At 32.7% G+C, this 22,782-nt stretch overlaps 1 protein-coding gene and 1 long non-coding RNA gene across 7 annotated transcripts in view; one reads left to right on the top strand and one right to left on the bottom strand.

Annotated features, from left to right (window-relative positions):
* Nucleotides 1–22,782, bottom strand: part of LOC119638459 (nucleolysin TIA-1) — a 212,035-nt gene that overhangs the window by 116,775 nt on the left and 72,478 nt on the right. The gene's annotated exons all lie outside the window — the stretch shown is intronic.
* Nucleotides 1–22,782, top strand: part of LOC119638462 — a 179,461-nt gene that overhangs the window by 144,445 nt on the left and 12,234 nt on the right. The window contains exon 2 of the long non-coding RNA XR_005247440.1: nt 1,237–1,306. This is a non-coding gene — a long non-coding RNA (uncharacterized LOC119638462). The remainder of the gene's footprint in view (nt 1–1,236; nt 1,307–22,782) is intronic.

The raw sequence follows: 22,782 nt of genomic DNA, 5'->3' as shown, positions 1-22,782 counted from the left end.
AACTCTAAATGGAATCCTATTTGCGGCAATAGTTTGAGCATAATTTTCAAATGTAAACTGATTTTTACAGAAATTGCGGTTTTGCCCTTCATAGCGTGTAATTCATTACATTGTCTATAATATATTAGTAAAAGCTATTATTCTCTTGCTCTACACTTAATTCGAATATGAATTTTAGATTTACTTAGATTTATAATATTATTTTACTCTCTATAATTATTTGAAAGATCTCTTACGCATTTAACCGCATATATATGTTTATATATGTACCCCCACACACACAGCACAACAGATCGTAGATGCGGCAGGGTTTGGAATAGTTGAGGGCAAAAAATCAATCCGTCCGTGATAGGAGCTCCGACTGTCTGCCCTTAATATAATCCCTAATTCCATTAGACAAAATCTCTGGCTTTGAGTAGGTGACTAAGAATACTACTTTCTGTTGAACAAAAGTGGCGGATAAAGTTAAATTCATTAAATTTGGCTGAAAATATCCCACAGAATATTTAGTTTTTAAAAAATGTGTACCTAACTTGAAAGAACATTGACTTTATTTAATGGTATATCAACAGACAAATAAATAGATTGAAACTCATCGGTCCCGCGATACTGGAAATACGAGATATGAGATCTCTCGTCTGCGGCATTTATTGCAAAATTAACTAAAAGCGTAGAGCTTACCTCGTTCCTGAATCAAAAAAATCTAATTTAATGTACCTTGTAAGTGTAAGAAGCATGGTAAAGTGTTCTATTTATCCGAATATGGCATAAATTAACACGTTCTTCGTCCTCAGGGCATTCTGCTGACTTGATATGTAAAGACGCAATCTTACCATTGAGCCTCTAACTGTCAATCGTATGCTAGGCTACGCAGTGTTCGCAGCCTAGCCTATGTCTTTCCCCAATTCTTTCTGACCGTCACCGTCGTATTGCACGTTTAGATGACATCCCTTGAGTTATTCGGGGTATTAAAAAAAAAGGGAAAAAAGGTTACCTTTTCAAGGTCACAGCAATAAAATTTTAAAAAACACGGTTGATAATTGTTGCAATGACTGCAATTATTGATATTTAAGATACTAATAATATTGGATCGAAGTGACCGATTTTTTCCATTTTCGTATAAGAGCTCTCGGGTAGGATATAAGCATAAATTTGTATCGCGTAAGCATTAAAGTCAGTTTTTTATTTTTGTAAGTAAAGATACTCTGAACTCATGTATTTTGCATTTTTTTGTAGGCAAAGCGTCGCGACTAATAACTCAGTGGTCGCGCGTCCAAATATCAAGTGCTACAGGCGACCATACAACGTAAGTATGCGAAATCCATACTTTGCAAATTTATTTATGAAAAATATAGCAAATAAATGAAATTATAAATAAATAAATGCATTGACGTGACATCATCTATTTTCAATAGCATCCTGCCTGCAAGAATTTGAGAAGTTTTTGCCAAATTCGAATCCGATATCTTCATTCTTCGCAAACAGTGGAATATTTAACGCAGACAACCGTTCGCACGGACGAACATGTTTAGACCGATTTGGGTGTTGGAACTGCTTAAAAGTACAGTGCAATAAGCATAGGGCGCGGTTTAAAACCGAATGTGTTAACGATTGTTAATAAGAACAACTAATTGAAAAAATAATTGGTTCTCAACTTCAGGATTATCGCGTGACTTATTGACTATGCCAAACTGGTGCAAAGGTTTAGGAACATTTTTTGTAACCCGTACAGTTGAAAATTTCAGAATTTCACTTCCTACAAATATGTCTGAATGTCGCGATGCCAGATATACAAAAGTCAGTAAAATGATTATCTAATGACTTTTCGACGTATTCACTGTGTTCAGCTTTTGTCAAGAAGCAGGCGGATAAAATGGCATATTGCGGTTTAATAATAAGATTGTTTTACAATAACAAGAAATTCCGTTCTACATGAGCTTAATACTTCTTATGCAACGTATATATATATATATATATATATATGTTTTCCATAAGCTGATATACTTTGTGTATAATTCGTTTACATAGCTTTCGTTGTTTCTATTAAAAAAATTGTCCAATGCATGTTGATATGAAGTCCTTGCATATATGGATGCGTTTCTCTAATAATAAGAGAGCATAAAAGAGTAATTAAACTTAATTTATGCACATGACCTACATAGGTAAAAACATTTTTATCTGTTTGTATAAATAAGCCTATTGCGCATATATGTAGAAGTGCATTTTTATTTCATCGATACATATTCGATGTCTAAAAGTGAATTAACCGCTTCAAGTTCTCGGTGTCTATATGCATATATGCACAGAGAGATGCACATACGAATCAAAAAAAAAAAAAAAAAAAAAACTTAAGTCATCAAATAAATTTATATATATTATATGCTTTTGCATGTATATAGACATACGCATACACGTGCATACATGCATATGTATTGTCTATGAATGAGAAAAGTAGAGCTCATCTGCCTGGCACATGTGTCAGCCATGTTGACATGTCGGGGTATTTCGTTGGCATTGACGACGATGTGCGATTACGTGCGTATGTGTTCTGTTTTTCTGTTCTGTTTTGTGAGTGTGTCAGTGTTCGTGTTGTTGTTGTTGTGATAAATAACACAATCTGATGATATGTCACAAGTTGTAATGCGTTTTGTGGCTTTTCAGTTACACTGATTGCGGCTGAGAGATTACTGGTGAAATTACAACCAAAGTTGAATTAAAATAAATTCGTATGTATGTGTATGTAATACATATAAATGTACTTTTTTTTTTTTTTTTTTTTACTCATTTCATATTCATTTCTTTCTCATTTATATATAAGAAGAGAAATTATAGGACATATATAAGCCACCGTAAGCGCGTTTGTACGGCTATATTTTATTCGAGTTTAAAAATTTAAATAAATTTTATTTTGAACATTCCCATCTTCTCAACCGCCAATTGGCGATGTACTTTACCATTAATTTGCATTACAAATCTAGGGCAAAGTAAACTGTATGCAGATCGAGAGAAAGTTTTATCCCTTAAATGCCCACTTAATCCGATGCTCTGTACCTGGAGAGCGACCAATGCCAGCTGACAGAAAGGACAAGACAAGCATATCGAACGAGTTTAAAAAAAGATTGAATTTTGTTTCAATCCTAACATAAGAAAACTTAAAAGAAGGCAGGAATTTGAAATCAAACAAGTTGTTAATGAAAACATTATGCTAAGCCAGGGTACACCGTCAAATATCTTTGCTTAATACAGTGCTTCATATAAAGATTTCAAAATAATACTTTTTAAGCGAAGTAGTCGAAAAAGTGGTCCGATCCAAACCATTTGCGAAAACGTTCGTCCTTGAGCCAAAGGATACCCATGTACCAACTTTCCTCAAAATACCCCAAAAATTATGCTCTCTAGGTCGACCACAGGAAAAGAAGACGGGCAGCAGGAGAGACGGATAGATAAACGTAATATAATGAAAGGTGCAGTCCTTGCGTGTGCTGTATATGTATGTATGTTTTTTTTTTTTTTTCCTTTTCACTTAACATCTGCCAGATATTGATGTTAACTACGTTATGAATATCAAGTAAAATGAAGTTGAAATTCTTTACACAACACGATCGCACTTAATGCAGACGAGTGAGCGTTTTACATGAATTTACATGCATAATATTGTAAGATAACTCATACGCTCTTTTGATATTATTTTCACAATTTTTCTTCCCAAGAATATATAATCAAAAATTGCGGAAGCATGCGTGCATTCAATTTATGCCTTAAGGTGTAAAGAAACGCTTTTCTTTTCTTTCGCAAAAGATAGCGAGATAGATAGAGCAAGACCGCACTTGACTGCGGTAATACGTTTTTCATTATAATTTACATATTTAAATATGAAAATTTCTAAACAACTTTTAATATCTGTATATATATGAAATATGTGAGTGCGTGTGCATGTTTTGTGTGCATATTAAAAAGTGTGACTTTATATATATTGTCCTTTTGCTTTAACACCCTTAACAGTACAATGATCATAAATTTTTCTCTTTTCTTTTACAACAATTGAATTTTTCCAAAACTATATCACTGTAGCACTTTTTATGTACTTATATAAAAGTCAACGTACATACACAAAAGGGTGTATCAAAATGAAATTGCATTTAATTTTGAAAAAGACCGAAACTTTACGTCTCTGCACCTCTCTGCGAGAGTGCATAGAGAGTCCGTAAAGGAAAGAAGTAAGCGACTAACGAAAGCGGTGTTGTCTTGAATCCAAGAAATACTGAAGAATTTTAATATGATACTTGAGGATATTAACAACTATTAAACGGAAATCCTTTTTTAATTCAAAGGAAAGGAAAGCCACACTTGTCGTAGAACCAAACTCGCGTTCAAAAGATAAAGAAAGAATTTAGTGAAGGAGTTGACATATAGGCTTTTAAAAAATGTTTCCAACGGACGAGTTACGAAAACTGCAATATGGTTATGTCAATAAGATTGCTGGCTCTTTTAAGTTCGCCAATTTCCAAAAGAAACTATGGATTTATCGCTTATGTTCTTCTCATAGGGTTTGTAAAATTATTTCCTAAATGAAAACATCGCTGTAATTAGTAAGAGCTGTTAGTTACATAAGTTTATTTTTCAAAATAAAGAACAAGTAAATGTAAACCATATTCTCGGACGCACAACATCGTCGCAATGCAAGCAAAAACGCAATAGCATTGCATAAAAAAAAATAAAATTGTTGCCTTTACCACGTTCGGCTATGAGTAGCTCTGGAAGCGTACAACGAAATTGTTTGTTTATTATTCTTCTATCTACTTATAAGTGTGTGTATTTGTTTTAATTATGTATGACATTCTCGACTAAATAAGCCACTTTTTCGGACAGACAAAACTTCGGTTAATTCAATTTCAATTTGAAGTTCAGTTTTTCGACAAAGCACTACAAACATTTTATAGGAGACCAAATTAGAGGACCAGTTGTTTTAAATGTCCTTCCAAAAACACTTAGACTTACTTACTTAGAAAGGTGCATATAGATGGAAAGTTAAGTGGTCTTATTGGTCACATCATGTCGGTCATCCTCGTTTATTGTACCAAAATCTTATTCATTCAATATATCATTCCCATGCCATGAGAGAGTTTGAAACTATCTCACAATACTGTCCGGAGATCAGTTCATTTTGAGACCCTGTTTGTAAATGTATACAAAGAACAAAGATTGTATCGATGCACGTATACGTAACTGTCCCAAAGATATATGTATAAGAAATACTTCCAACTATAATTTCTGGTACTTTAAAAGACCCATTTCTGTTGCTTTCTGGTTATGGATTTTACTGTTCTGCTATGTGTGATTGCATACGGTGCTAGTGTAAGTGGAGTGTACGTCTGCTCCTACGTATGTGCATGCATGTATGTTTTTGATATTTGCCTCCTTGTCTTTCGATACGTACGAACATGACCAAAACATGCAAAATTTTTTCCATTTTTTTTTCCTTTTTTCTGTTGCCAAAAAAATAAAATGCTATATATATATATATATATATATATATATATAAAAGTTTCAAAAGAGTGCCTGGCAAAGAGGGGCACACGAATATTTATATATATATATATATATATCGCGTATATAAAGTACTTTGTTAAAGAAAATGTATTGAGTGTGCAAAAGAAGTGGAACTACAAAAATTGCATTGAAGCGTAAAAAAATCGTACAAATGACATTGAAAAATGTAAAAATTATGCAGAATACACTGCAGAATATACAAAAATTGCCATGTCGTAGTCAAAGTTTTACATTGTTTTTCTTTTTGTATTTTTTGCATTTTTTTTCTTTTTTTTTTCTTTTTTATTTGCTTCAGTTAAGAGTTTCTCTCTCTCTATCTTTTCAAATTAAGTGCAACACTTAAAGTGTTTTAAACCATTTGTAAACTCCGATGCCAGGGAAAAAATTTATTGAATTTATTTCCGAGTTTTATTTTTAATTTTTTCTAACTTTAGAAAACATTTTTTTTTTATTTTTCTATTCTATCCTATTGGAAAGAATTTGTTAGAAAGAAGAACTTCAATGTTTACAATTAGCGAACATGTGTTTTACGTTTCTATTAATATAAGGTTTTCTTTTCTTTTCCTCATTTTTTCATTAAATTTCGCACTCATCCACTATTAGCCAGGATTTGATTTGAACAAACAAAAAGTATTGCGTCTAAAATAAGCAATTTTTTAGCAAAGACCCAATGTACTAAATTGATCAATAAATGCCCAGGACATGCAAGGAATTTTCTTTTTCTTTTACTTGCTTTTCCATAGCGGAGCTTAGTCATCAATTTGGCCTTTTCTCTGAGTGATACGATCAATTCCGCTTATTCTTCTCTGCTCTTCTAGAACGATTTGTCAAGAAGTTTTCAATACTAACCTACAAACCTCATCCCAATTTGCTTGAAGTCTGTAACATATTTTTTCAAATTTTATCAAGAAATAATAGTTGCCGGTGCATAGACCTGAAGAATATTGTGAACGGACAACAGTTCGAACATCCATTCATACATTTTGCCATTGTCGCCATTGTGGCCATCGTAATCATGTAGAGTGTAGCAAAAAAGTTGTTACAGACCCCCGCCTATGCCAATACTTCCAATATTTTGTCTATAAAAAACCAAAAATGAAGTCAGGTTGCCAGGCAGGAGCTTACTTTGCATAAGAACCTTTAATATTGTGACCAGTAAGGACGACCAACAATCAAGACAAACTGTGCGGGTATGTCGAATGTCAGAGATAGTCACATCATCAACGTCGCTAATGTTTCAACTGGACTTGGGCTTGTACCAGGGTAAATATTTTTCGCTTTTCGGAATGTGTGGAGATGATATACAAATCGATACAAAAAATGCATCTGAATGAGTCAAAATTTTTTAGAAATCCAACTCTTTTGATTGCAGAGAAACTCGTCCCCCCAAAGAAAATATTCCGGATTAAGGTTTTATTTTATTTTTTTTTTTCCTGTGATTATTTAAATCTTTTATTAGATTAAACGTTCGATGTTGAAAAGATTCCGATCAGTATGAACGGTGTTGATATTGTTCATTTTAGTTTCTACCCAGATAACCTATTTTGCTCGAATATTTCAAATATAATAACGCAATGAAATTTTTCGCTTTAATATGTATATAAATATATATATATATATATATATATTGGTAATGTGAGTGATGGTGTGTGTTTGAGAATTTATTTCATTTTTCTTTACAATTTTCGTATCTGCCTGAGCGTGAGTATTAAATTGTGAAGAACAAAAACTTTGTTAATTCTATTAATTAAATAAGTCGAATTTTATTTTCGGCGAAGGAATGGAAGAAAGGGTAGAGAAAGGACGTCGAAGCAAGAGAATTCATTAGCTTACACCCTACGGCAAATACGGCGAAAAGTTTTAAAGCAACAAAAACTTGACATAGTTACATATATACACAATGTGTGTGTATGTATGTATTTATGCACATATGTATATATATATATATATATATATATGTGTGTAAATATATATATATATATATATATATTGTGTATATATTCATTTGTTTTCGGATACTATGTGCAATTTATATCAATGCCTGCATATCCGTGTGTATAGGTATGTGCACAATTACTAAATATCTATGCATGCCTGTGCATGTTGTGCTTTTACATTATTCACAAGCCAAGTAGAACATTTAACATTTCAGTCAGATTTTTTAATGCAATTACAGCATCATATTTCATTTTGTGAGCCTTAAGACTCAAAAGACGGTTTTTTCCCCATTTTTTTTTTTTTTTTCATTTATTTATTTATTTATTTTTTTTTTCTATTTTGACTTACTTATAAGTACTCAACAAGATTACATAAGAAGGAATACAAATCAACATATGGCTGCTACTTGGCTTCTGTTCTTCATCTATATGTATGCGAGCGTATATGCGTTATGTATACCGAATGTGTATGTGTGTCTATATGCGTACACTAGCAACATTTACAAACTCATTTTGTTGCTCGTACTTGGATAAATGCATCTTTTAACATACTCTTACACCGCTCTCTCTCTCTCTCCCTCTCTCTCTCTGCTGCTGCTTTAGCATTTTAGACAAACTTATCTATTTGTAAACATGTGTCTGTTAGTAGTTGTATTATGATATGTTTTTATTTATTTTAAGTTAAACACATCTATTTTAGTTATGTGTTCTGTGTTTGTGATTCTTTTTATTTATTCTTGTCACTTGCTAATTTCTTAAAAAGTGTTATGAGCAATGTTTTCTTAGTAATACATTAGTAACTTCTTCAGATGTCAAAGCAATCAGCCTGTTCGGGATTTCATTCATGGAGAAATGGAGAAAAGATAATTTAAGGATTTTAAATAATTTATAATGAAAATTTTTTTACCTGAAGTAAAGCGGTAAAGTTCGGCTTGTAAGAAGTATTACTGCACCTATTAATTGCGGCTACCGCTTGCTGTTAATGCCAAGTTAATGTCTACTGCAGAGAAAAGTCGCAGAGGCCAAGCCCGTCGAGCTCAGTGGCTGTGGCATGATTACGGTGTTGTTGTTGGGCAAAATATTGCGAACAAACCCAAACTCAAAATTAAATAATTTCGAAACAAACTTCACGCCCACATGTTGCATGCACAATAAAATTCCAAAATATTGTACAGCATGAGTCAAGCGATATGCCGATATCCTCAGCAATTTCTCTAATAGTGATTCGACGATTCTTCATTACAGTTTTTTTCACTGCCTAACGGATTTTATCGGTTGCTTATGTGGTTTGGCATCTTCTCGATTTTTTGCGGAGAGCTTGTGCCACTTATAAATCTTTTTGTTTGCTCAAAGTATACTCGTCAAATGTCACAGTCAACAGGCAGTAAGACCAGTATATGTTGGGGACACGAGTACTAACATAATAAAAAAAAAAAAAAATTTCGAAGTTCAGATATACTTAGTCCACGAAATTTCCATTCCTTTTTACTATCCTTTCTCTACTTTTAAAACCATTAATGGCTTTACGGTGTCAAACTTACAGTTGAATTAGTGCCAGCTAGAGTCTCAGAATAAATTGAACAATTGGAGCGAATGTGTGAATTCGTGACCCCTACATCACCCTTTATATTAGTAAAAGTTACTTCTCATTACGAAGGTCTGGAAAGTCTGACGGGTAGACTTGGACTAGCTTTCATTTTGTAAGATTTGATAGGATACCCCCCAAGGCTGAAATATCCTTTAAATGTTTTCATTCTTTTTGGTTACTTATTCACTGTAGCCAATCAGTTTTTCTTTTTTTTTTTCTTTTTTTTTTTTTGTTTAGTCAACTTGGAAAACTTTTATAGTTTGGTCTGGGATAATATAACCAAGAAAAGTTTTACTTTTTCTGAAAAACGAACGAAACATTTATTTCACTATCAGCAAGTGAGGCGCATATACCGGCATAAGAAAAACATACAAACACATACACAAGCGCACACTACCACTTGCAATATCCTAGAATAAAAATATTCAGCTATAGTATGGTGATAGAATAGTAATTGCAAACACCTGCTATCCGACATGAGATTTGATAGCTGTTTCTTTTTATCAGTGCCTGCAACACACAGGCAGGCAACTTAAACTTCGGCGTATAGAATTGTGTGCGGGCGCAGTAAGTGTTGGGAATCGTTTTTCAATAAATAAGTTAGCAATTTGTATCTGTGTCACTTTTCAGATATTATATTAAATGTATATGTGCACATAAACGCAAACATTGTAAAAAGGGGGAATTGAAATATCAATAAAATGCGGCATCAATAGAGTTAATCAAAAGCAAATACAAATGATTGGTAGATGAATGAAACTTGGTAGCTGTGTAGCTCTTAGGCCGATTGACTGTTGCATAGCCAGTTAGCTTAAGAATATAAATGTGTATAGCTTTGTTACTTTAATAATTCCAATTTCCTTTATCTTAATCAATGAGAGAGTAGTCAATGAAGGACTTTACGTGATATCTTGTATATTGTGCTTTCTAGTATATATATACATATGTACATATATATGTATGTATATATGTATGCATTTATTTGTGCCCTAGCTTGCTTACCTTTATATAAATTGCTTGTTAAGTCATGTAATTAAGAATATTTAAATTTATTTAACCAATAATTAAATAAACGTTGAGTTTATTAACGAAAAAACACGCACATACTAAAATTGAATTAACAATTGCAAGTGTGCCTGCATGCAGAACTGATGTGAATACGCGTCCACAGAAAGACGCATACACACCCAAACGCATATGTGTGAGAACTTTATAAAAAAAAAAAAAAAAAAGAAATAATATACTACAAACAGCACACAAGTCAATACGGACCACTACGCGTATGAATGTTTTCAATTGTGCACGAACGTTATTCATACGCATTCGAGTAAAATCATAAAGGAAAAAAAAGCGAACTGATATATATATTTTTTTCATTTCACTTGCTCATATCATTGTCAACATTGTTCGAGTGCTTGTAATTGTATACAGTTATCTCTTTCGCTCTTATAACATTTTTAATTAAAAATTCCTTGAACATGGTTACAGTGGGTTGACGCACAAATTTAAATTCAATTTCATTTCTCTCTTCTCTAACGCAACCAAATGGCATATTAGACTTGTTCTACCGTTAGTAACGCAAGCAGCAAAGAAGACTGAGTAGATTGAACAATTTGCATACCATTATTATCTTCTTGCATAATTGTAATCAACTAGTTGATATTGGATAGATGAAAAGTGAATGGAAGGAAATTTTTAACTTGTAAGGGATTAACTCTAATGTCGTCGAGGACATTTCAAAGCCTTTGTTCTATTTATCCGAAACCATTTATCTCCATATTAATGGTCGAAATCTCCGCAATTTACATAATTGAAGCAGGAAATTAAAACGTATTACATTGCGCTGAACAGGTGTCAAATCAAGTTTACGAATGAGCACCTGGTGCTTAAAAACCAAAAGACGTGAACAAAAAACAAAATTTCAAACTTATCATCCATGTTTTATAAAATGTAGCAGAAATTTAAAACAACTTGGAAACTCGGCACCAAAATGCTATATGAATTTTCATAAACTATTTCAATTTGAGAGCATCAACGATCTACTTTAACTTCACATAATTCGTTACTTTTTTTATTTATGCATGGACATAGTTCGGAAATGTTGAACAGGAGAGAAATAAAGAATTAAAAAGAAAGAGGAGAAATAAAAGTTGGCCAAATGGTCAGCGTACGTCACTATGATCTCAGTGCCCTTTTAAGAAAATTTCTTTTTTTTTCACATCTTCAAAAAGAGAAGAAAACAAAAAAAAAAGCCAAGAATAATAAATAAATCCGTTGTTATGTATTGACCAGTACGCCTACAAAAGTTGCAAACAGTTATGAACTTTCACAAGTGCGCAATAGCAATAGTGACAGTGTGCAGCATATTGTCGCTGTCGCATAAGAGAAATAATAATAAATAGGAAATTAAGGCACATAAGCTATTAAGAGTAATTTGTAGGGCCTTCGAGTTCGACGGTTCGTTTCATTGCTCCAAAGATTTTTCTTAATATTTTAATTAAAAGGCATATGCTCACATGCACACACGGTCATATTCGTTGAACATACTCTACTTTGTGCAATTAGAGTAACAAACAGATGTATATGGTTTCGTGTACAAGTATTGCTTTTAAACTTATTTCTCGGCATAGCGTTTCAAAGCTTATTCTTTGAATGCACAATTAACATTATTTTCACCTCTAGAGTGTTACTATAGCCTAATGTATCGTCGGTATCTAGCAACAGGACTCTTAGGAAAAGACTCATTATAAATTATAAATTAAAAATGCATACCATTGCATTACCAAAAAGAAAAGAAAAATCCGTTCCACTTCTAATCTTGTTCTTCTCTATTAAGACAAGTTTATTCTCAACAATCACACAGACTCATTAAGTGAAAGAGATACTTTCCTTAGGGCTCTAATCGTATTAGTTCCTTCAATCGTATTAGTTACTTCTCCGGTGTACTACACAAAAATATATATCAATTAGGAGAATGTGGAATTGACAAAGTATTTTCTCTAAATTTTGGCTTTGCACTCGACTTTTCCGCTACTTTGCTTTCCTTCTTTGCTTTTAAGAAAATGGAAAATTAAAATTCATTTAATATGTTTATACCGACCACGAAAGGAGGAGGCTATATTCATTTGGTAGAAACGTTTGCAACAATCAGAAGGAATCTTCAGAAACCCTATAAAGTAGTTTCCAAAAAAAAAAAAAGGTGACTTTTTGTTTTATCCCCTTCAAAATAGTCCTCTTTATATATAATACATTTATGCCAGGGTTTTCCATAATCCTCAAAGCACTTGCAATATGCGCCTTTTGGTATCGTCTTGAGCTGTTTTAGCAACGCGGTCTTTATCTCCTTAACTGAAGAAAAACTCCGTCCTTTGTTAGGTCTTTTCAACTTTCGGAACACGACAAAGTTACAGAGAGCCAATTTCGGTAAATACTGTGACACCGATGTTTAATTTTTTTTTTTTTTTTTTTAGCAATTTCAACACCAACTTCGCTGTCATACGTTTCATACACAAAACTTCCTAAACAATTGCACACCATGAGCTGGCAGACAAGCAAACACCCTCAGCAGCTTCTCTAATAGTGATTCGATGATTTTCCATAACAACTTTCTTCACTGCTTCATCGTTTTCATGGATTGTTCATGGGTTGGGGCGGCAAAGACGAGCATCTGCTCGGCCTTCTATGAAGAGCTCATATTTTTTTTTTTTTTTTTGCAAAGTAGATTCGCCAAATGCCACAGACAACATTTTAAGTGATAGAGCTTCTTTGTTCCATTTTTTTTGGCACCAAAAAATTGCCTGGCGCAGAAAAATACATCTAACCTTTATATCCGTCAAAAACAAATTGAAAATGCAAAATGGCTGAGACTGTCAACGCCTCAAAATTGGAGCCATGTGTACCAACATAACAAAAAAAAAGAGAAATTCGAAAATCGATCGTACCTAGCCCACGAAATTGGAAAAGTCATCTTTTTTTCAACACATCCCACGCATTCTCGATCGGTGTCAAATTCGCATCGATTGCAGCATCCTCCTCTATCCGTCTATACAGTGTCGGCGGTAAATATTCTTCGTTTTTTCATGATTACCAGTTACTCAAGATATATTGCCTTCGCGTGTATAAACACATAAGTAATTGTTCTATCCAGCAATCACTGCAGCAGTTGCAGCCACACTTCCATTGTTACAAAAATATGGTCTACCGCACTAGAAATTGAAAGCGAGAATCGTTGTGCTTCTTATTTCTTCTGTCGTGGAAAAAATATTTTTCTCATAGAAAAGTTCTTGTATGCAGGCTGATATTGAGAGTGGAGCAAATCGATCAAAATACCTGGTCACAGTAGAACATAAGCTGGGAGCAAAGAAAAATTTTGTTTTTCTTATTACTCATGCGCTACGAACTTTCTGCGAGTTATCCATCAACAACCCTATAAAAGTTTTAAAAGTTTGCCAAGTAGACCCGGCTTTGTCGAATATCAAAATTCATTTTTTTTAGCATTTTTTTTTTTTTTTTTTTGGAAAGAAATTTATTGGATATAAAAGATGCGGCCTCAGGTCATTCCCACTTTTTTAATATTTGCCTTATTTTTTTTTCTAAGGTAAAGATGGCTGTCATAGGAAGTATAATTTTTTTATTATAATTTAAAGAATTTTTTTTCCTGGTTTTATTTCCTCCTCTTTTTTTTTTGTCACTTCCCTTCAAAACCACTTGAGTTATATTTAAAACAATCAATATTATCCTACTTCGACGCTTAATTGTAACGTAGATAAATAACTTTTTACATATGTATATACGAAAAATTGTTTTTTTTCTTTATGCATTTGATATCGATTTGCATTTGATGGACATTATAGTTGAAATCGACCAATTAAACCTTGTGTGTACACATGAGATATTAATGTATTTTCATGTGCATCACTCATTTATATGTAAATATTTGTTTTAGTGCTTGTTTTGTTATTTCAAATTCAAGATAAAAAAAAAAAAAACCATAAACATATCCTGCAGTTGTAGCTGATGCGGTAATGGATTTATATGCACATGAAACGTATTTCAAAATATGCATAGGCATGCCTTAATGCGTATTTCAAAGTATGCATAAAAATATTTTAAAATAAATCTATAGACAATTATGGGTAGAAATACATTACATTTGCAAAGAGCGAGCGATAGGTATATCAGATAAATGATGCCTTTCCACATTTAGCAGAAGAAAAAAATTACGCTTATATAAAAATTAAACTTTATTCTATTAGTTCCGTACGAATGAAAATATTGCATTTTTTCATTTGCTTTTGTTCAATTAGACAAACATGATAAGCTGTTGAAGGAAAAAAGAAAAGAAGGGAATATGTATATAAAAAAAAAGCTATAACGAAATTTAACATCAATTTACTTCATTATCTTCATTCATTTTTGCTGACTATTGGTAAAGGCAGCCTTACATTGGCGCGTCTGCAGCTTAAGATTAATATTTAACAGATACTGCTGCGAAAATCTCATATTTGATGCAGTGAGCTACCACGAAAAGTAGCCGATCTTCTAAAAAATCAAACCAACCAAAAGTTGGAAAAGACTTACAACAGTTCCCAGTCAGAACGAAGTTTGGCACTCGTAACTTGCTTGCAAAAGGATATAAAGCAAAATATTTGCGGAAAAAAAAATTGGATCAAGTCGAGAGCGTTCAATCGAATTATTCAAATGGACAAGACTAAATACAAGGTCCTTCTTGAGTTTCGAGTTAAATGCAAGCGTAAAACCATTTATAACTCCAATGCTATTGATCGAGCAATCTATCGGTCTATAGAGTTCTTAGTTAGAACCATTGATGCCGAAAGCCGGCACGTACTGCATGTTAATGTTTCCTCGGCTTAATTTGAGAAACATAATAAACACTAAGCAAGGTTGTTACACTTAATTGTATAGACCCGTCAGTCTTTCTTCTTTACAGAGTTGCAGCTGGTAAGGCCGAGTACCGTCTATGGGAAATTGTTTGTAACATGTATCGGTGTCGGTATAACGTGGCAGGGACGCACTTTAATACGATTCGGCAATTGGACGAAACCCTCGTAGACCATTAAATATAGTAAAAATTATTTAAAGGAAACTTTCTCAAGCTCTCTTAAATAAACTTTTTAATTCGAAATTAGAAATTCAGTAATGTAACACATCGATGTGTCAAATTTAATCAAAATAGCTCAAGAAAACAACAGCCAGCCAGGTAGACGTTCAGTTAAGTTAGATAGTAGATCGGTTCAGAAAACGAATCTGCATCGATCAGTATAATAAAAAGCGTGTGTTACATGCATGCGCACAAACTGAACATACCCTTGTAGCAAAAATGTGGTAAGGCATAAATATATTTTATTCGGATATTATAAACTAAATATATAATCGCATCTTTCCTTGAATGTTACAGCTATAGAAAGATAAAATTTATTCGTCGAACAGCTTTCGCTAATGCTAAACAATGATAGACTGACTTTGTATAAAAACTTTTAAAAATTTCATTTCATTTTATTTAGATGAGTCTCATTAAGCTAATAACTGACATCCTGTTTCCTTTTTTGATTTGACTTTTGGGGTTTTTCGTCTTTCTTTTATAAAATTTCCTTTCTCTTACGAAATCCTATTTCAGTTCAGCAGCAATCAACTTTGTTTTCTTAGTATGGGTTTTTGTGAATGTGTTTGCGTAACTCCATGTTGCAATCACCTTAATTTTATACAATTTATATCGTTCAAAATACGTGTCACGTCATCAGTCAACTTAGTATATATATATATTTTTTTTTCACTTTTCTTTCGAGTAACATTTTAGCAACAAAGAAGAAGAAGAAGAAGAAGAAAAATGCTTGTCTTAGAGATGGTAGGAGGCACCAAAGAGAGAATGAAACTTCGGCATACATATACACACACTCGCCCAAGCACACGTACCCATATACATACACAGTTAATTATTTTACATTAAATTAAATAATAATACAGTTGGAAATATTTTGTAAAAAATGGAAGAAAAAGTAAATGACGTACAGTCAGGTGCGTGTTGTAGCATGAAGTCTTCGAAGTAGCTTATGATCCTAACAAAATGTAGCCCCAGAACGTGACATAATTTACATAAAATTTTTTGATTGTTTCCAATCAGATACTTAATAACAAATGTCATTGCTTGCAAAATTGCTATTTTTGGACGTAAGAGGTGTGCCAAAAAAAGCCGTCAAATCATCGATATAATAAAATAAAAATTTTTTAAAGCAAGCTTTCAAATTGTGTTAGGGAAAGTTAGCAATTAACTTTCTCTTGCATTACGTTCACTTTTATTTCTGCCTTCTAAACAATACTTTGAAGTGATCACAGAAAATTTCCTTAAAGTCAGTAAAACAAGGGGTTATATCAAAATTATTTTTAATTTTTACTAAATTCCCAATAACATCACATGATAAGCTTAATATATAACAAGAAAAAATTTTTTTCCCTTTTGATACACTAAAGGTTGCGTCCGATATTATTGTTTTCTTTTTTTTTTTAATGTTTAAGTGATAGAAGAGTAATGACTTTTCAAAATAAAGCACGGCATATGAGAAGCGTTTGAAGAATCCAGTCCTATCTGACACAGTTTAATTTTAAACAGTTTATCAGGATATCTCAAAAATTACTGCCTTTGGACTGAACACAAGAACGCAACATTGACAGAGTGACAGACGGACAGACATGCTTAGATCGATTCAAGAAGTAATCCTGCATCGACTGCCGATACAATGAAAGGTGGGTTTATTTTAAGTCCTTCTGTGCGCAAAAACTTAATGCAGCTTTGTTCCATAGAGAATATACGATTGTAATAAAATAATGAAAAGGTTTAACAAATAAATGATTGATATTTTTTCTTCTCCTCGCAAAAACCACGCGAAGATCAAATTTCACGATATTCAACGATCTTCTGCATAATTAGCATAGTGGGTGATTATCTGACAGATATTAAATCTTAAGTTTGTTATGTGTATTTAAAAACTTGATAGCTATTCGATATATGAAAGCTTTTCTTCATATCGATAGTTCATGGTTTCATATTGCGACACCCTTGAGTATTAAGATTAGATAGCATTTGGTTTTGGCAAAAACTCCTATTCGTACGAATCATAAATTGATTGAAAAGATCAAAAATCAATTTTTAACATTTTTCTTTTTACAAGCGTGTCCAAGTAAAGTCTGCCATTGGGATTTTCTATGCAAGGTGCTAGCGGGAGTGCATATTATTTAATGTTATTTAATGCTGTTTGTTAATAGTTAATTATAAATAAAAATATTGTTTAAAGTACGCTGGTTGCTGTTAATATACATTACGCCTACATTATATATATTTTATTATGAATCATTAGGCTGAGAAATGGAGAGAATTGGTAAAGAATTTCTGATTAAAATTTAACCAGTTAATTACAAAATTTTAATACATTCATGAATTTTATGCTTAGTTACATCTTAGTTACAACGTATATACTCAGTTTAGTATGTATATATATATATATGCATATAAGGACCACAAAAACATTTTCGAATGAAACCAATTCACCTTTGTAAAGTTAAATTAAACAATTCAATGCAATTCAATTTAATTTAATTCAAATCAATTCAGGAAAAGTTAAGTTCTCTAAACTCCGAAATGGTTGAGAGTAAATATAATTAAATACCACTTAAAAACTAATACATACCAACAACACTCACTTACTACTCTATTATTGTATGTAGGTTGCTAGAACCAAGGTATAGATATATATATATATATGTATATATATATAGTTATGCAAGCACATATATGCATGAAAAGGAATTCCACAATGAAAACCATATGCACGTACATACACGTAAAAGAGTCTATGCATGTTTAGAAAGGCATTATCATATACTTATGAACACAATCATACACACATATACATACACTTCAGTGTACATATCTGCTTAATTTTATTTAGGCTTTGTTTACCAACTACAAAGCTATTCTAACATGTCTATATAGTACCATTAACAATTTCCGCTTGAACACTTAACGGTTGTAGATATGTATATATATATATATATAGATATATATCGCATATAAATATATACATCTATATATATATATCGTTCGTTTATTTCCAGAACAAAAGGAAGAAAGACGTTCTCGTCGTCATCGTTGTTGTTGTTGCTCCTGTGGCTGTTGTTTTTGCTGTAAAAAGACTTTACAACCAAATGTTGATTAAGTTGCATTGAAGAATATCGTCGTCGTCGTCGTCGTCGTCGTCGTCGTCGTATTGTTAAATCACACAAATTAACATAACATTTTCCATTTCTCCATTGCTCCTTTTCACAATATGTTCTTCTGTCTCTCTCTCTCTCTCTCACTCTCCCTCTCTCCTTCTCTCTCACTTTCTTTCCGTATATTTCATCCTTTCATTCTTTCTTTCTCCCTCTACTGCACTACATACGGTTGTTGTAAGCCATTCTTTGTGCCATCTCTCATTGTAGTGCATGCATTATAAATACCATTTTATGGCTGATGTCTAACATTCTTTAGATATACATAATATTTCTTCAATGCGTTTTCGTAAACACATTGTCTGGGTCTGTCTTAAAAAGATTGTTTATTGTTAAGACATCTTATTGTGCTTTGCATTTACATGTGTGTAGTAAGGTATTTACGAATATTTCAGGTGCATTCATACTTAACAAGAGTCTATTAATGTATTTGCTTAACATTATATTTATGCATGCAGACTATAGCTAGTCTGCTCTACGTAATTGTATTACATTGCTCGATGTATGTTTCATTTTAATGTGTAATAAATTTTGAGACATTAAAGGATATTACGGTTAACAATTTTCTTTTTTGCTACACAATTGTAGAAATCGTAAAAATCTTATAAATTTCTTAAGCTAAAGGAAGATGTTCAGTGAAATAATGAGAAACGATAACCTTGCAATTTTCCCGACAATCTTTTGCATAAACAACAGATAACAAGAAAAGAGATGACAAAATGGTTTCAATGTCAGTTTTACTTTTATGAGTCCATGCAGCGGGCAACACAATTGTAGTCAGGCTTTTGAATTTACACTAAAAACAATGAAGAATGCTCTTATGAGGAACAGTGACCGTCCAATGATTGCCGAAGTGAGAATAGTCCGCCAAGATAGCCTATTTTATATGAGGGTTATGTCTTTGCTAAAAATCGCTACTTTATGTCTTTGCTAATTTATTGCAAAATTAGAAAAACTAAGCCACCAAATTGTTGCTACAAACGATCAAGCAGTCTGCAAATGTGACTAATGGAGGAGGGTCCAGTTCGCGTTAGACAAAAGTTTAGAGACATAAGGCCATTTCACAAGTCCTAATTCTTGATATATCTTGGAAGATTTGCACCTCTTATGAGAAAAACATAATTTGATAGTGAGGCCATTTCTGGGCCATCATGATTAAAGCTTTACCTAACTTTCTCTCACAACTAATTGATTGTCTCACATGCGTCGAAGTGATGATTACGACGAACTTTGATGTTGGTGAAGCTTGAATTATTTTTATTACTTAGTTTTTACATTCTTTTTTCCTTTACTTTATACACACATTTCATGCTATATACTAACAATGAATTGCTTTTTGTATGACAAAAAACATGATTTCTTCTTCTTTATTTATGTTCGCACATTTAAATGTTGTTCAATTATCGATGATCTTCGAAGAAATGCCAACCAATGCGAAGATTGTCTAACTTTAGCGAACCTAGCAGGATTTATTAAGTTTGTGTGAACGATCGTCACATTCAGATGGACTGGAGCTACATTCAGAATCGCTTTCTGAATCGATTTAATCGAAAATAAGGACAGACATTTTTGGGTGGGTGAAAAAGGGTTCTGATCTTAAAAGTTCCTGTTCGTCCTTCGTTCAAAACTCTCCGGTGTACCAAATTTCATCGAAATATCTCAAAAATTGAGATCTGTAGGTTGAACACGAGAGAAAAAAAAAACGGATGGCCAGATGGACAAGAAGACATTACTTCAAAAAATCATTGGTTTATTAATGGTTGTGTCGGTCTCAAGTGCTTCTGCAGCTTGCATACGTCCTCCCAAACTTAATGTGCACATAGTTTAGTGGGGAAAAATCCGAATTAAAAGTACCCAAGTATTAAAAAGATTTGTTCTGATTTCTATAAAATCTTACTACTTTTAAGTCATTTAAAATAACTCACTTATGACTTATGAGGAAGAAAGTAGAAAAGTCACGACTACGCAAAGAGTTAATTTTCAAACGATTGCAACAAAATTTAGTAAAGTTATTCGAAAGTGGAAAACACAAGTTACAAAAGGCTGGCCAGCAGTACCAGCAGTACACCTAGGATACAGCAATCATAAGAAAGTTACTTCTGAGCTGTGAAAAGACTTTCTAACTGAAAGAATCCATCATAAGTAAAACTTTCAAGCCAACTGTACGAACCTGTGAAGTCTAAAAAAAATTATGAAAAACCAGAACTAAACCTGACATTAAACCTGACAAACACAGTTAAATTGCATTCAATCTAAGTGAGAGTTTAGCTGAGATACAAGTTCTTTAAAATTAGAAATCAGTCCGCTTATTATAATTTACAATCCGGTCAAGCTAAAGATCAAACTAAATCGTCAGCGTATCTTTTAAAAGGCGATCCAAGAAACGAATAAAATAACTTGATCAGTTAGTGTTGCTTTCTACTGACGCAATAGGAAAATCCATTTAAATAAATAAAATATTTGCAATAATTAATTACTACGGTTTGTATACAAATGATGGCAAATTTTTCTTAATTTTTGTTAGTTTTCACAAAATATTTTCTCTGCCCTTGCTTTAGGTTATATCCGTAGTCTCGATAACCACAATAAGATTTATGCTGAAATGCAAAAGATTTCTAATTCAAAATTAATAAATTAAATGCAATCGAATACCATAATCCAATACCGCATAACAGTTAATAATGTGTAGAATATATTAAAACCTCACGAATAAGCAAAGACTAAAGTAAATAATAGGAAGAGATCGATGGAAGGAAAGGCAAAAATTAAATTGTGGTTTAACATTTTCTTTTTGAAATACACACGCACACCCACAATCCAGCAAGAGTAATGCATTCGTTAGTCAAACTGCACATTGCTTCTTTCGTTTCATTTTCCTTTTACTTTTCTATGTTAACTAACTAACTGTCAGTCAATCAATCCATAGACGAAGCTATATGCATTTATGCATATATATATATATATATATATATATATATATCGATTGACTTATATACTTTACTCTACTATTGACTGCTACGGTTCCGTGTCGATTTTCTGACAAAATAACTGTTAAAGTTAATTCAATAAACGTTCAAAACGATAAAGACAGAGCGAGAGAGAGACTTCCAGTTTACACAAATTGAGATATTTTGCAAAAAAACAAAAAAAACAAAAAAGAAAGGAAATATATGTATCCACGAGCAGAGTGGATGGAAGCATTTGTGTCTCTGTGTGTGTGTGTGTGTGTGTGTGTGTGTGTATACAAGCGGTTATGCAAATAGTTTCATTGATTGTCGCAAAGTGCGGTTGTTTCTGATTTGCTTTGATTTTTATTTTAATTCTCGGAAACTCTAACGGAAGAAAGTGCTTAGCGTCTTTTTCAAATTGGCATAAAATATTAATACTACCGTTGTCTTTCTAAAAATTCTTGAATACAAATAACTACGATTAAGTTGCTCTGTCTATATATAATATGCCGGGTGCTCATAAAACTGTTCGTTTTTTCTTCTTCTTTTTTAATTATTTTTATTAAATATTTGTCAATGAGAAATGTTTCTGTTCGGACAGATTTATGGAAGCGCACTGGTCGCACAACCACTAGTCAGTATAGATTTATGCGGAACACCGTTGTTGGATACGACTAAGAATAATTAAATATTTTACTCAGTTTGCTGTTTAATTTGCTAAGTGTATTTAGCATTCAGCAACTTCTTCAACTCACTGAATTGTCCTTTTAACTGCAATATTCTAAAGGGTATGTAAAAGATTCTATGCAAACTATATATGTTTTATATATATTCTTATATAAGGTTCGTAGTCAGTGTAAACTTTAATTTAATTCTTTCCTGTCCATAGTGATTGCTCAGTCGCTAAAGGTGTAACATTCACCAATTTGGCGCAAGTCCACTAGGATGCTATTAGCGCCCTATTTTTGTCTCTTTCCTCTCCTCCCCAATTCATTGCTGGAGCATCAATTTTCGCCACATTTCCACTTTAATCTGTTCCTCTAATAATCTTAGTGAACATTGAAGGTTTGTGGTATAATGAAGTAAGCCAATGCTCAATGCAAAGTAAAATGTTCTATAGAGTTAGTTATATCGCATGATCGCTTAGGTATTTGTGGAGATAGCACGATCATTGAACTTTTCTCCCAATGAATTCATTTTGTCACGAAAAGTGTAGCTTGTTAGAATATTTTGTTAAAACCACATATCGGCCGAGTCCAAAGCATCTAATTCGTGTCACAAAAAAACCGGTAATCAAGTTGCGTTCAGCATTTTGGGTAAATGCAAAGATGTCAAAAATGACAGTTTTAGCCTACAAACCCCACCCAAAGAGTTAGTTTTGTACACGTAAAAATTCTTTGGGTACATCAGATGTGGGCGAAGCCATTTAACCGGCTAACTAACTATGTATGACAAGTATATACGTCATGATCCG

The sequence above is a fragment of the Glossina fuscipes genome, unplaced genomic scaffold (assembly GCF_014805625.2).
Source record: "Glossina fuscipes isolate IAEA_lab_2018 unplaced genomic scaffold, Yale_Gfus_2 89, whole genome shotgun sequence".
Taxonomy (NCBI): Eukaryota; Metazoa; Arthropoda; class Insecta; order Diptera; family Glossinidae; genus Glossina; species Glossina fuscipes.
The sequence above is the reverse complement of the archived record's forward strand: the minus strand, read 5'-3'. Positions and strand labels throughout refer to the sequence as shown.